Consider the following 14,578-nt stretch of genomic DNA (forward strand, 5'->3'; position numbering starts at 1 on the left):
ATGTCCTTCTAGAACTAGCCACGCCAAAAGTTAAATTTTAAAAGACAAAAGGAAACAATATTAAGAGAAAAGAAGCGACAATGACTTGAGCCCTTAATTCAATGCCAATGGTATCTCAGAGCAAGCAGTTTCCCAGAGGATTATCAGAGATGTGAAATGAATCGTAAGAGCTGCTTTACAGGCATTTGTGGGCACACACACCTGCTTACAGCAGAGGAAAAGACAGTGCGTAAATGTCTGGAATATTACATAAAAGCTGTCTGGTAGACTAGGCAGAGCAATTAAAATCCATCTCGCTTAAACGAACCCTGAGTGCAGGTCAAACAAATCTAATTTTTATTGTTCCTTAAGGAGATGTCTGTATAGGAGACAAAAGAGGGATGCAGCCGTCAGGTTAAAAAATCAAGATGCCTTAAAAAAATTAAATGTTCACAATAGTGCTACAGCAAGCTAGATAAATGATATATTGCAGCGATGGTTTAAAACTAATTGATGACTAATGTTGTAATGCATTCGTAGCTACACTGATCTATTATATATCTTGGCCAAGCTGAAGGGACACTTCAAGGAGAAAAATTGCTAACTGTTTTAACCTGATGGAACTTGGGGAAAAAATAGTTACTTTAAGAGATAAATGGAAAGGTTGTGACCTCCTAATGTACAACTGGGTCTTGCATTGCAAAATCAAATTATCATTAAACAGAATGTGATCTGTGATGGAATTAAAACAACTACAAACCAGAACAGAAATTTCTGTAGAGAAACACAATAGTGCAGTTTGAGCTAGGACCATCAGCTAAAAAGCAGTAGGAACTGCCTGGCTGAAGAACTGGTGTAACAAGTTCATAGGGAATGGTTTTGCTTTAAAATGAAAATTTTTTTAATTGGAGACTACAGGAAAAATGTAAGCATATTCACAGCAATTTACATACGTAAGACATTCTATACCCTAAGTTCTGAGTAACGTGTCTCTGGCTCTTGGATGGGAGGCAGGAAGCCTCATTTTCCCCTCCTCATTTTTGTCGTGCCTGAGGCTCATGCCCGCTGGGTTTTACCCTTACGGTTGGAATTCAGAAAAGATGTCAGTCAGGCTCTGCTTATTTTCACATCTAATTCATGCAAAAAAACAGGTTTCCTCCTGAGGCGATAAACTGGCCCAGATTTGCTTCAAAGTTTGGCCTAGGTTCAGTGAATGACTCACTATAACTAAGGTACATCCATCTTCCTAGCTGAAATGCAGTATGGGAAGCAGCGTCAAAGAGCAGATACCCCCATAGAGCTGGAATTTACAGATTCAGGGTCTTAGAAACCAAAAAGTTATAGTTTGTTTTGTCCCCTAGTTTCCTGTTACCCAATATTAAGGACATCAAGTGGGTGTAGTAAGAACATCATTACTCAACCCAGAGAATCCCGGTGGTTATTTGCATTCTAAACAAGCTGGAAGTGCCTGGGATGCAGTGCTGGAAGCTGTGCTTGGAGGAATTGCAGTTAGCAAGCCTTCAGGGTCATAGGGCTCTGTGTTGCTGTCGCAAGGTCATGTGGAATAAATATGGCAATGGACTACAAATGGAAATAACACTTACGGGCCAGTGCTAAAATATGGATTACCTTGAAAAGACCACTATTAAAAGGCCAAATATATCACTGATATCCTTTGCGTTACTCATAACCTCTGAACTGGTTCCCTTAATAAATAGAGGCATGATAGAAGAGAGAGCAATTTTGCAATGACAGCCCTCACCACTGCTGACACTTGGATTTTCTTCTGGTTGAGAACAAGTTAATGCAGCAAGAACACTGCCAGATTGCAATGTTGTCTGAGAGCAATGAGGAGTAGAGGAATACATTGCTCTATGATAAATTAACCTTCCAGTGGGAAGGGAAATGCTTGCAATACCAAATTGCAAATATTTTCTGCTGTGAAGGGACTGATGTTCCAAAAATCCCAGAGCCTCCATATATTTAACCTGATGAATGTTAGGCTTCCTCCTTTGTATTCATTCAGTTGTGGTTTTAAGCCCAATACAGCCAGCAGTTTGGAAAACAGTTCTTCAGCTCAAGATGGAGCAGCTGAAGTCTTAATTCTGGAGGTTCTTTCTCCTAAAGGGGAACATTATTCTTGGCTCAAAATTTGAAGTTACGCAGATCTTGGTATTGGTGCCAGTTTTCAGCAACATTAGAAACTCAGTGACACAAGTATCACAGAGCTAATTTAGAAAATACACTTTCTCAAAGGATGATAAACAATAGCATCCATGGATCTGTCTGGGATTTCTTTCCTTTCACTAGCATATAAAAACAAAGCAAGTGTAACAGATATTTTTTGTCCCATATCAAGCTGACCTTCTCCTAAAGCTCAGTGATGAGTTAGTAATTTTTGGATGGGCATTTTTAAGGCAAAAAATGCAGACAAAATAGCTTTAGATGAAACTTTTAGCTGATAGTTGATTTAAAAGCAATTAAGTAAGGGGAGAAGAACTGACTAAACTTAAAGCATGGCCCTAGCCAGTTAGATTGACATACCAGGAGGGTGAAAAGGATGAGACAGTGATCTGAAAAACTTGCTTAGTTCAATAAAAGCTTCTCCTCTCTCCCTCCAGTTCTTCAGGGTTTACATTAAGAATTTTGGGGGGAAATTGAGATATGGCAGTAGAATATACACATGAGTAAGAGTGGACAGAGTTAAAGCAGCACTCCCTTTGAGGGCAACAAAAGAGAGGAATGAAGGATCACATCAGTAGATTAAAAAAAAAAAAAAGCACAGAGAGCATAGGGTATAATTATATTCCAAACTGCTAGGGATATGGGATATTTAAACCTCTTTCTGCCAGCAATCATTTTCCGGTTTTGAACTTGTATCAAGATGGATTTACCAGAGCGCTTACAGAGGCTGTAGACCACTCTGGCCTCCCTCCCAAAATACTGCCACCAGCTTGGGGGAGTCTGTACGGCCCCTGTGCTCCCACCAACGGCATGGGGTCCTGTGGCGAGCCCTGCGTGGGGGAGTCCGGCGCTGCGTGGGAGCCGGCTGCCTGCCTTCTCGCCCTCGGCCCCCAGGTTTGCATCGAGAGAAATGGTTGCAGCCCGGAGAATAATTGCCATTCTGACTTTCCAGGCCTGTACATCCCAATAAGCTGACCTCTCAGTGTGGCGTGGTGAGGGTGGGAAAGAGATGTCAGTCAAAAAATTCCACGATATTTCTGTGATTAAAACATATGTAGGTAGGGAAAATGTTCTAAATTTGGATCACACTCATAAAAAAACAATCCTGGCAATTCTTTGAGAGGGTAGAGTTACATAACTAGTCATGTACTCCTCCTACTTTTGAAAACAATCAGGCAGAAAATATCCTAAAAAAAAAGTTCAGCTACAGTTTATTTCCTTCCTCAAAATTTTATCTCACTTCGTAACAAGACTTCCTTGCTGTGGCTAAGACAGAAATGGCAAAAAATGTACAGTATTTCTGATTTGTGTTGTCTGTGCTTTTTATTTCACTTTCAGTTTTTCAAACTGGTCAGTGAACTGAAAAGCTGAATAAAGCTGTGATATAGTTTTAGCATTGCTTCAGAAAGAAAAACTGTAAAATCCAAAGGTTAGCACCTGGAATGTGATTTTAAAGAATGCTTAAAGCAGTTTCCTTCTGCTGCTTGTGCTTCACACTGGAAGGAGCTCTGAATCTGCAGCTGTCTTATATGCCAAAAGGCTGTTTAACTTTTGCACACATATTTATGTATATATTTTAAATTACTGATAGCATTTGCTCCATTTGTTTTAAAATAAGGCATTATGATTGTCAGATCAGTGTAAAAATGCAAATAGGAAATTTAAAATGTACCTTTGCTGGTTCTATTATGTTTACCGTCTTTTTCCATATTCTGTTTAATATCAAGTCCATAGTCTAAAGGAGATTTTGATGGGATACACTGAATATTGTAAAAGATACAGTGACTTGTGGTACACTGACTGACTGTGACACGCTGACTTGTAAAAGAGCTCAGCAACGGGCGCATCATATATACTAATTCACTGCTGTTGTAAGCTATTGCATCCTTCGTCCCTTTTGAACCAAGCTTGAATTAATCCTCCCATAGTTTTGGTTCAGATATGGTTTTGAAACAGTGTTGATACCTTCATTTTCCTAGGAAGCCTGAAGTAATAACTTAGGCATCTGCCTCGTGCTGTTTGGGCAGCTCAGACAACTGTACCGAGAACGGAGTAATCTTCCCCGTCCTGTGACAGCCGCACATTTCACCATTTGCAGCCCCCCTTCCTGGCGCCCGGTACACAGAGCACTGGCAGGAAGAGCTCGGGAAACTCCCGTTCTCTGGGCCGTGACCTTGAGGCCAAACAATAGCTGTGAAGCTGCTTAATTTTTAGGAGAGAGCAGGTTAGCCCAGGAGGAGGGGTTGGAAGCGTAGCTCTTCTTTTTCACTGATTCTGCACAAAAGTCAAAGTTTTCAGCACAGCATCAGCGTGTATATTCTGATTTCCAGCTGTCATGCAAAGCATAAATCCAAAGCACTATCACAAGAGAGAGATCAGCCAGGCCCCAAACATTTAAAGCTACTTAAAATAGTCTAGAATTAACCTCTTATATTTTTCTCCAGAGTCTTGAGTAGTGCAGAGATTCTGGTAATCATATATTACAAGCTCAGGCAATATATTAAATTTGGAAAATAGACTTAAATAACAAAGATGAAGCCAAACCTACTGAATCCACAAATGTTCTTCTACTCACAGCTGTCTGTAATTGTTTCATTACACTTCTTTGGGCATTATCCTGTTTTGCTGGGACCACCTACTAATAATGTATCTGTAAGGAAAGGGGAAAAAGCAAGAAGTTCTAACATGCAAGATGTACAAAAGAAATTCAGTGACATTTTCTAACATCTGAATGTTCCTAAATGCCAGACGAAAACATCCCTCCAACTGTTTCTTTTACAGACTTTCCTTGTTCCAGAAACTTGGCCTGAGTTAGGAGGAAACCCCATAACTGTCCCTTAAATACTGAATTGCATCAGTGTGGGTAAGATGTGGGGCCAAATTCTTTAGTGGTGTAATTCCACGAAAATCAGAAATATTACACCAGAGCTGAATCTGACCACTGGTATAAAATTATCTCCCTAGAGGCAAGACTTTTGGAAGCAGTATCGTATTTTAATTATAAACAGACAATTTGTTTTGGGTTGTATACAGAGCATGACAATGGAACTGCTATAGGAACTAGCTACATATATGGTGATTTTGTTCCTGTTTCTAATGATCTTTGGTTTATTTGTCTATGATTTGCAGGTGGCTAAATGACCCTACAAGCTTCTTTTTATGTACTTAAATGAGCCCCTGTTGAACTTAAGATTTTAAAAGATTATAGTGCTGGCTTTAGAATGTCATTTGTACATTTTGCAGTGAGTTTAGGAGAAAGGCTGTGTATTGTTTATAGTAGTACAGATTTCAGTTAACAATCATCTTATCTGTGGAGAACAGACAATTATATTTTTTACAAATTAACAGATGCTTATGGTACTTTGACTCTTATGACTGTGTTCACTAGTTTCTGAATTTAAAGGGCAAAGTACAATCCGCCTTTTGTACCAAGTCCCAGTCATGGAGACAGACAGGACATGCTGCTTGAAATGTGCTAGAGCCTTCTTCAACCCTTCTCCAGGCTGACTGGATTTGGACATTACTATATGATATATCATCACTGTAATGAACTACTTCACCAAAGCCAGTCATATTCTATGGAAAAAGTCTTGAAAAGATGTTGCAGGAAAATATTTACTCTCTTATTTTTCATGAGAGGTAAGATATTGTGAAATTTAAAGAGCTCAACAGATTTTCACAGCTTGGCTTGTGAAATTCATTTCCAGCTCAACAGATTGCGATTTCACAATTTTGCACATCTGGATTTTGCCATAGAATTATCAGGGAAGCTGTCTTTGACAAATCTGTCTCGCAAACGCAGCAGGGCAGTATGCCTGCTCCTGGTCAGTGAGGACACTGGTGTTGTCTGTGTCTTGTGATCTGCCTGCTTGCACCTGTGTTGTAGTTTCTGTTCTACAAGGCAAAGGCTCTCACTTGCTGGCTCTGTGTACAGTGCCTGGTCCTATCTACACCAGGGTGGTATTAGGCCCTGACATCAGTGATCTCAGGAAATACTTCAATATCAAAGTTAAATAATGATTTTTATATTATTATTTTGTACAGGGATATGCAAAAGTTGCATGGGATCTGTACTGTGTTCACAGAGAGAATCCGCTAACCCCGGGCCCAGGTAGGTAAGTGATCGGGTTGCTGAAAGCACTGAGCATACAGTGTAAGTCACATCTTTCCTTGAAATGTGGAGAATCAGATAAGGAAATGTTCTTACTGGGTGCTACAGATCATAGGTCTGAAAACTCGGAGTTATTCACTTCTGTTCAGGGGAGCAAATCCTTATGCTGGCAACACAAATGATTACAGCAACAAATGTGTGCAAAGACTATTGAGCGCTCCCTCTGCTACGCTGCAGCAGTGGGCTTCTTTTCCGAGCACTTTCAGGGGGCTCTTCTCCTTCTTCCAATCTGCAGAGATCTGGCAGTCTTCCAAGAGGGGAGCAAGTTGATGAAAACGTGACTTTAAGCCAGAATTTTCAGCATTCGCACCACAGAAGGGGAGTTTATAAAGGTGGTAAGTCATGCACATTTTCAATCTGTGCATCACTGTATGGCAACAAAGTCATCCTATTTTCCCACTAGGATCACACGGTGTCACTGAACTTCACTTATGGCATTGGCACTGCGGTTTCAAAAGAAAGATCCCCCTGCTCTCTGGAATGCTGCACTGTTGGGTATCACAGTCAGAAAACATCCTGCCTGCAGCGCATGCTAGGAACACAGTGCAGTGCTGACTAAAGTGCCAAGTGGTTTTTTGGAAGGCTGACTCCCCTGAGAATAAAGGATATTGGTATCTGGCCAAGAGGACAGGCAGAGGCAGGTTCTGTGCAAGACTCTGGAATTTTGGTGGAGCCTGAAACATTGTAGCCTTGTTAATAACAGCTTTGACTTTTGGCTTCGAAGGTGAGCTACCCAAAACCTAAGCAAATGGGTCACAAATTGATGAGCTCCAAATTATTTTTCTAGCTATGTTTACAGCTGCACAAAACAGGGATTTCCCTTTTTGGCTGCTCTAGTATCTAGGGGTAACTTAGTATCTCCATTAAAAAAAATCCCCCAAAGGAAATTTCCTTTTTTTCCTGTCGTACATTCCTCAGAGTGTTTAGATTTCTACTCAAAATTCCCTAGTTGTCTTTACATAGTAGTCAGTTGTTTTTACTTCCCTTTCACCCATTTTAATGAATAGGTCTAGTCTAATAATCCAGTAGGCGTTTAATCCAGATTATTTCCCAGCTTCAATTTCCTATCCCAATATTATTCTGCTTCTTAAAATGAGATTGAAAGCCACCTCAGGTGGTTGTATAAAGCACCTAAGCAAGCGTATTTGACACGATCCTTTATAAATCTTTTCTTCCCTTCAATTGTTATGATAATTAATACCTAAGTGGAATTTTTGAATGTCAAGGATCTAGTTTGTTTATAGATCTACTTCTATAAGTAAAACAATTCCCTTATATGCTTGTTTTCTTTTGGTAAATGTATTGGTTTTTGATGAAGTTTTTCCTCTGCATGGAAATTCTCAAAAACACCACAGATAAGTGGGAAACATGCAGAAGAGAAAAAGAATATCTATATAGATGGATCTTATACTATTCATTTCCTCTTTAACATAAACTTAGAAAGTTTTGTGAAATAACAGATCAGATCTCTTTGTGGCTTTATTTCCAGTGTTGCAAAGCAATTCAGAAGCCAGCATGGCTGGCTTCTTCAAGGTTCCCCCTCCTTTGGGAAAAACTTGGGTAACGTGGAGTTGTCTTAGTGGTGCTATTTACGCTACCCTTGGCCCCACTGCAGGATATTCATGGAGAATAATGAATATGGCTGGGCAGAAATCTCAATGTCCCAACAGTCCTTCTTTAATTTGTGCTGAAGTTTGGCACTGAACCTGCATAAAAATTTTTTTCCTTGTGGTACACTCCACATAGTTTCAGTTACCAATGTGTACCCACACCTTCTGATTTGGGGACCAAAAGAAAGTCCCAAAGCTGTTGCTAGTCAGCCTCTGAGGTTGAACTGCACCCTGTTGGACTGAAAGATCTTGTCCGGTGTATTTGAGAATTCTGGATGTGATCTGTGTAACCAAATCACTGCATCAGGTCATCCCTTCAAAAATGCCAGCAGGTTAACATTTTTTCCAGTTATTTATTTTTGCCAGCTCTTGCAGAATGTCTTGCTGACTTCAAAGCTAGGTCTAATATTTGCATTTCCAGTACGGCTATGATGGGCAATTTAGCGAGACATTCTGCATATAGTTTTCTAGTGGGGCAACTCATTTGTGTACATGTGCACTCCTGAAATGACAGTTCACATTAACGTTCAGCAGCAGTCTGGGATCCCAGAGTCAGAGAGATGTTTTAGCATTGATTTCAGCGGAGCAGGATTGGATCTTTAGTTCCATGACAAGGCTGGAGAATTTTCATTCTGTCTCCTTCCCCTTCACACACTTTCTTTTCTCTATAGAATAAGTCATTTATCTTGATCTCACCATTCACCTCCCTCTTTGATTGCAGTTAATGGAATTGTCACCTTTATGTACTCATGTTCCATTTCTCAACCTGTCTGGACTTTGGCCTCCAAAGGTTACCACTGCTAGTGAAGTAATATGATTAAGTGAGTCTTTTTAGACAGATTTATGTAGGATTTCTTCTCCAGCAAGTGTCACTTCTAGTCTAGTTCTGTAAAAGAGAATATTTCAAAGATGCCAACTGTCATCTCAAAACACTAAATTGTTCTACAATACTGGTTGAAAGGACTACAGGCTATATCAGAGCAATGCTGATTTATACTACCTGAAGCTGTACCCCTGCAGCTTGAAATACAGGCTTTTGCTAATGATGGAAAAAGAGAATGTTCCTGCTTCACAGAAAGCACATTTAAAATGGAATTTTCATTAGTTACTCTGTAATGAAAAGGCAAAAGGGTATGTTTTAAGAGAATCTGTCCAGAATCATGGGAAAAGAGGAAGGTTATTTGAAGCAATAGCTGAAGCAAAACTACAACTAACAGCAATATTCCAAACAGAAAAACATTCTTGTGTTCCATTTAAGGTACATACATCTACAATGTATTTTCAAGTTTATAGATAGATTTTGAAGTTACAGAAGATTCACTGCACACATATCTGCTCTTCCTGCATTTGATATGAAACATAAATTAGTCATCATTATTCTGCACTAATATAACACCTCCTAACCCTCAGCTTTCAGAATATTTGAGAGGAGTAATGAATTAAGCCTCATGTGGCCACATGAATATGTGATAATCTAAACTATCATTCTTTCACTTAAAAAAAAAGCAGCATTTTCAGGACTTCAGTTTTGGAGACTGGAAATCCTGGAATACTTCTTGAAAATATTTTCATTTGTCACCCTGCTTGGAAGGAAAACATGTGAATGCTAAAGAAGTGCAATGAAATGTAATAATGTATAAGGAAAAGTTATATACTTATAGACAAAACCCTTTTTTTTTTTTGCTATGTATTGTGAGCAAAACCCCTGGATAAATCACAGCTAATTGTGTGATATAGCTGTGAAAAAGGCAAATTTGATCCCTGCCTGTCACTAAAAAGGTGCGTAGGGGATTATTATTGCCATTGTACAAGTTACTAGCAAGACATCCTTTAAAACATCGTGCATTATCTTGGGCTAAGATCACCTGCGTTCAGAAAAGATGAATTCTGACTGAAACAAGTGCAGAGGAAGCTTATTAGGTAATCCAGGACTTGATGTTATGAGAGAAAATGTAAATGGTTCACAAATTTAACTTAGCAAAACAAAGGCTAAGAAGGGATTTAAATGGTGTCTATTAATACACTGTTGGAGGGGAACAAGTAGTATTTGTATTAAAAGAAAATGTCTTTTATAGCTTTTTTTAGGCTATGAATATACTGAGGACAGAAATCACAAAGTTAATTTTTAATGAGCAGAAGAATGGGATTCTGGAACAAAACAGTGAAGACAGGAGATGGCTGAGGGGGTGAGGAGCAAGAGCTATAAACTGAAGCTCAGTGTATTTACGAAAGGGTTTATATGTTTTCTTTGTCTGAGATAGTAGAAGAACGTTCAGGTCCATCTCTCTGGGCTTCATTTTCCTGTTTTTCAATTGACCAAAACATTTGGGCATATCCACAATCACAGTACTTTTCTTTGGATTACTGAACTAACATGAAACAGTTTGTTTGTGTCTCTGGACTTTGCACTTTCTCTGAGTGACCCATTTCCTTCATGAGACTAGTAGCCTTATGCTACTATTTTTTCCCCTGGGCCAGGTGCCCACATGCCTGGGCTGATCTGACTCAGACCATGATGCACACAGCGCAGCGAGAGAGAAACCTGCATCTCACTGCAGGAGGTGCAGACTCCTCAAATTTGTTCCCAAAGGAAAGCGAGAGGGCACAGGCTCCCACAGTGCATGCAGTGAACTGACGTGGAATTACAGTCGGGAGGGTGGCATTCTTTTTAAATCTATCTATTCAAAGCAAAAAATTGGGGCTAGTACAAGAAAACCCCAAATATTTCAGTTTGGGTCTAATGCCCTTCCCAGTCCTCCCTAGATGCAAGGCTTTCCCGATGGAAAGCTGATATTCACATAGAAGATTTTAGTTTTGTGGAAGCTGTTTTCTGTCAGAAAATCATTCCAATGGAAAATTACTAACTGGTTCTAATATAAAGTGACTAGCGAAGGTTTCAAAATGATTCAGTGGCAAAGCTGGAAGAGAACCCACAGCTCCTGACCACTAACCCTGTGCTCTAACCACGAGACAACACTCATCTTTCCCTGAGCAAGGTTGTTCTTGCAGAACTTCTGCCTGGGCCAAAACGGGAAGATTCTGGAAATGTTGCAAGCTGGCTTGCCGTTACAAGAGTTCCTGCCACAGTACACTGAGAAGATATGGGGAGAAATCGGTGATGGCTCTCCGGGGCCTCTTCCTCTGCCGAAGCGTGTGGGCATCACGAGTGAGAAGCTTTCCGATGCTCCTCACATGGCGGCGTGCAGGGACGCGGCGAGTTTTGTGTAAAAACCTGACCGGCCATGGACGCCACTGTCCTCTCCACCATAAACAAACCCAAAATAAACTCGGGGCTTATTCCTCACATCAGGAACTTTTAACTTTTTAGGTAAAACTCTCAAAATGCAGCAACCCCATGCAGAAAATTTAACTCGCATCTTGCAGACTTGTTTTATTTATTTAGGAAGGCATTATGTATTTAGGGATCAAGGTGGGTGATGCGCATTTCAGACTGCCCTCGGTTCAGAGGTAGCTTTCTGCTCGTTCCCTTGTGTTTATTCTTCCCTTGGCTCTCAGCATGGCTTTTCGCATTGCTTAGAAGCGAAATGCTTCTGCCAACCCCTACATTTCTGCTGTCTTGTGGGGAGGGTAACACAGCTGTAGCTGAGAATTACGACTTTAGCAACATCCCCTTTCGCAAAAAGAACGAACCCCCCCTTCCTGGCTTCTGTCTGTTTTATTTTGGCTTTAAATAAAGGAGAAATATGACTCCCCTTCCGAGGCAAAACTACGCGTATCGGTTGAAATTCCTGACAGGGCACAGTGCACGCTCCCGCTTTCCAGGGCAGTGCAGCTTGACAGCTATGCCTAACACACAGCAGAGCCTTTATTTAAAAAAAAAAAAAAAAAAAAAAGGAGTTCAGGGCGAAGCTCCACACGCGGGCCCCCAAATGCAAACCAGATGCCGGCACCGGCCGGGGCCGCCTTCAAAGGGGAGCGGGGGCGGCGCGGCCGCGGCCGCCTCCCCTCCCCTCGGCTCGCCTCGCCTCCCCTCCCCTCCGGCGCTCCAATGAGGGGAGGCAGCGCAAGCGCGGCCGGGCCGCGGGGAGCGCGCCGCAGGCTTCCCGGCAGCGGCGGCCGCCGGGAAATTGCCCTGTCAGGAAAAGCGCGGTTTCCCTAGCCCGCTCCCCGCGCACCTCATATAGTGTTTCAGTGTGGACAAGTAAGTGACTGGCGCTCTCCGAGCCCCCGGCGGGCTCCCCCGCCTCAGCGGGGCCGGCGCCCCTCCCCCCTCTGCCCCCCCCCCCCTCCGGCGGGGGGCAGCGCGCTGCCTCCTCCGCGCCACCCGCCGTTGGGGCGAGCAACGGTCGCGGCGCCGCCAGCCGTTGGGGCGAGCAACGGTCGCGGCGCTGCCGGGCCCCTGCGGCCGACGGGCCTGTTCCCCTTCCCGCCCCCCCCGCGCTGCGTGCTGAAAACGCGGCTGCGTTCAGCAAACTCCTTCCCTCCTCGTGAGCGGCTGCTGAGTGGAAAAAAAAAAAATCATATCGCGATTTTTTGAGAGCGGGGCGCTTTTAAAAAGACGCAACACCCCACGCGGTGTTTCCCCCGAGGAAGGCACCCAGCCCCCACCACCTCCAGGCCGCATGCTGGTTGTCCAGGGCGTGCGTTGGAAGTGAGATTAAACTGCCCTGCATCAGTTTCAACTGCCTGGTTTTCACATACCTGCGGGGCATTAGAGGACTCGCGTTCTGGTTCCCCTGCCTGGCCTCCCTAAGATTGCTTTTAGTGATGTTTTCTAAAAGCACAGCCTATATATAAAACTTAAATGAGAACGGGTCTGCCCTTTTTCACAGTGCCTCTGTGCTGACAGGCTCCAGGCAGGACGGGGAGTGCGAAGCGCCTGGGGAAGTGCTTGAGGTTTCGCAGGAGTGAGGCGGGCACATGGCTTCCTGCTCATGCCTCCTCTTGTCGAGGGCCGTGTAGGAGTCACCGTTTTTCCTGCTGCCTTTCCTTGATTTGTTCATGTGCTTTAAATGGCAGCACACAGTGACCTAATGTAGACAGATGGGACACGTCCCTCGCTTCCATGCTTGCTTAATCCTCCTGATCCCTGGGAAACTTCCTTAAATGTGCTTCTCGCCCTTAGCTCTGGCTGTTGGTTTCCAATCTTGTATCGCTGAGACGGGTACTGCTGCCATTCCTTTCCTCTTGCTGCTCACTTCTACTGCTGCTTCCTTACTCCTTTCCCTCTTGCTGTCCTCTTGCATCTCTGATTTCTCGCACCTTTGCGGCACTGTCTCTTTTAGCACCATCTTTCTGGACGGCTGGCCAAATATTCTCGTAGAGCTTGTGTGCTGGTGTGGAGCCCACCCCAGTAACCTCGTGGAGTTCACTTGTGCTCCATACCAGACCTCCCCTTAGGGGCTGCTTAGAAAGTAATAAACAGGCACATTACTGTGAAGGTGGTCTTCTCATAACTGATTTTTCATCCTCATGTGTTCACTCATCCTTGAAGACCATTCGCTTAATTTACTAATATTAACTTTGTGCTAAATGTATGAAAATGTAGTACTAAAACATACTGAACTTTTAAAGTGTTTTTAAATATTGATGGTCCCCTTTCCTACATGACTATAAACTGGGATATTGTGTTTAAAAGAATAAAGTCTTTTTGCTTTTCTCTGGGAAGGGTGCCTGGGATAGGATGAAAGAAGAGAGCAGAGGGAATTGGGTTCTTGTAGGTACAGCTGTTCCCAGCTGTAAGAATCGGGGCAGAAATAAATTTACAGTGTCAGGAGAGACTAAACTGGTGCTACCCTGGGAAGTCTTATGTGGATTCTCATCAACTTCTGTTACTCTATGCTGTGTCTCCTACAGTGCTAGAGTTAAGTTATCATTTGAAAATGTTGGTTCTCTGGAATAAATCATCCTCTTCCCAAATGTGATTTCTCATCTGTTTTGTTTCTTTTACTTCCTCAGTAAGTCTGCCTACTTTCTTCCCTTAAGCCATTCCTCCTTTAAGCCTTCTTTTGATTTTGATTCTGTTAGAGGTTGATCTGTTTTCTGAGAACTGGTAGACTAACAGGAGAGTCTCGGAATAGCTGTCCTCTGTGTTCCTGTTTTGTATTTTGGGCTTTTCTAATGATTCAAGTTCAATTTTTCCCTTGTACTGGCTACTGGAATATCTATGTATCTGGTTTGCAAAATCAACGGTATTGGCATGGTCTTAGTAGGAATTGTGTTTCTGAACTTCTTTTTCAAATGGAAATCTCTGTGAAGAGCATTGTTTGTCCTTTGGATCTTGTTAATATTTTTTGGTTGGTGTCTTGAGCTACCTGCAGTTTCCTGTCTGCGTTTCCACATGCAAAGGGAAAGTATTCAGACTGATCATAAGATAAAGTTTGAAAACTGGTGGCATTCAGCTATCTGAGGCAGGCAAGCTTACAAGCTCTTGGCTGCTGAGATGTTGTGAGAAAGCCATTGAAGGAACTTCCAGAGAGGTGTTGGCCTGGTATCTTCTAGATCTTGTCTTCTCAGGATTTTGAAATTGTGCGTCTGACAAGATCATTAAGAAGGCAGATTCTTCATTTATTAAAAAACAAAACAAAACCCAGAAAGCTGTATATTTAGGGAAGAGACCTCACTGGGTTCAGATAAGCAGATGTGATTCTTCTTTCTCTGAAAAAAAAGAGAG

At 42.3% G+C, this 14,578-nt stretch overlaps 1 protein-coding gene across 2 annotated transcripts in view; it reads left to right on the forward strand.

Annotated features, from left to right (window-relative positions):
• FGGY (FGGY carbohydrate kinase domain containing) overlaps window positions 1-14,578 on the forward strand; it is a 312,847-nt gene that overhangs the window by 146,209 nt on the left and 152,060 nt on the right. The window contains exon 1 of one of the 2 annotated variants that reach the window (XM_067301319.1): window positions 11,955-12,106. The exons of the other annotated variant lie outside the window; for it this stretch is intronic. The gene's annotated coding sequence lies outside the window, so the exon portion shown is untranslated. Of the gene's footprint in view, window positions 1-11,954; window positions 12,107-14,578 lie in introns of those variants that run through there. 2 annotated transcript variants of the gene reach the window in all.

The sequence above is a fragment of the Apteryx mantelli genome, chromosome 8 (assembly GCF_036417845.1).
Source record: "Apteryx mantelli isolate bAptMan1 chromosome 8, bAptMan1.hap1, whole genome shotgun sequence".
NCBI lineage: Eukaryota > Metazoa > Chordata > Aves > Apterygiformes > Apterygidae > Apteryx > Apteryx mantelli.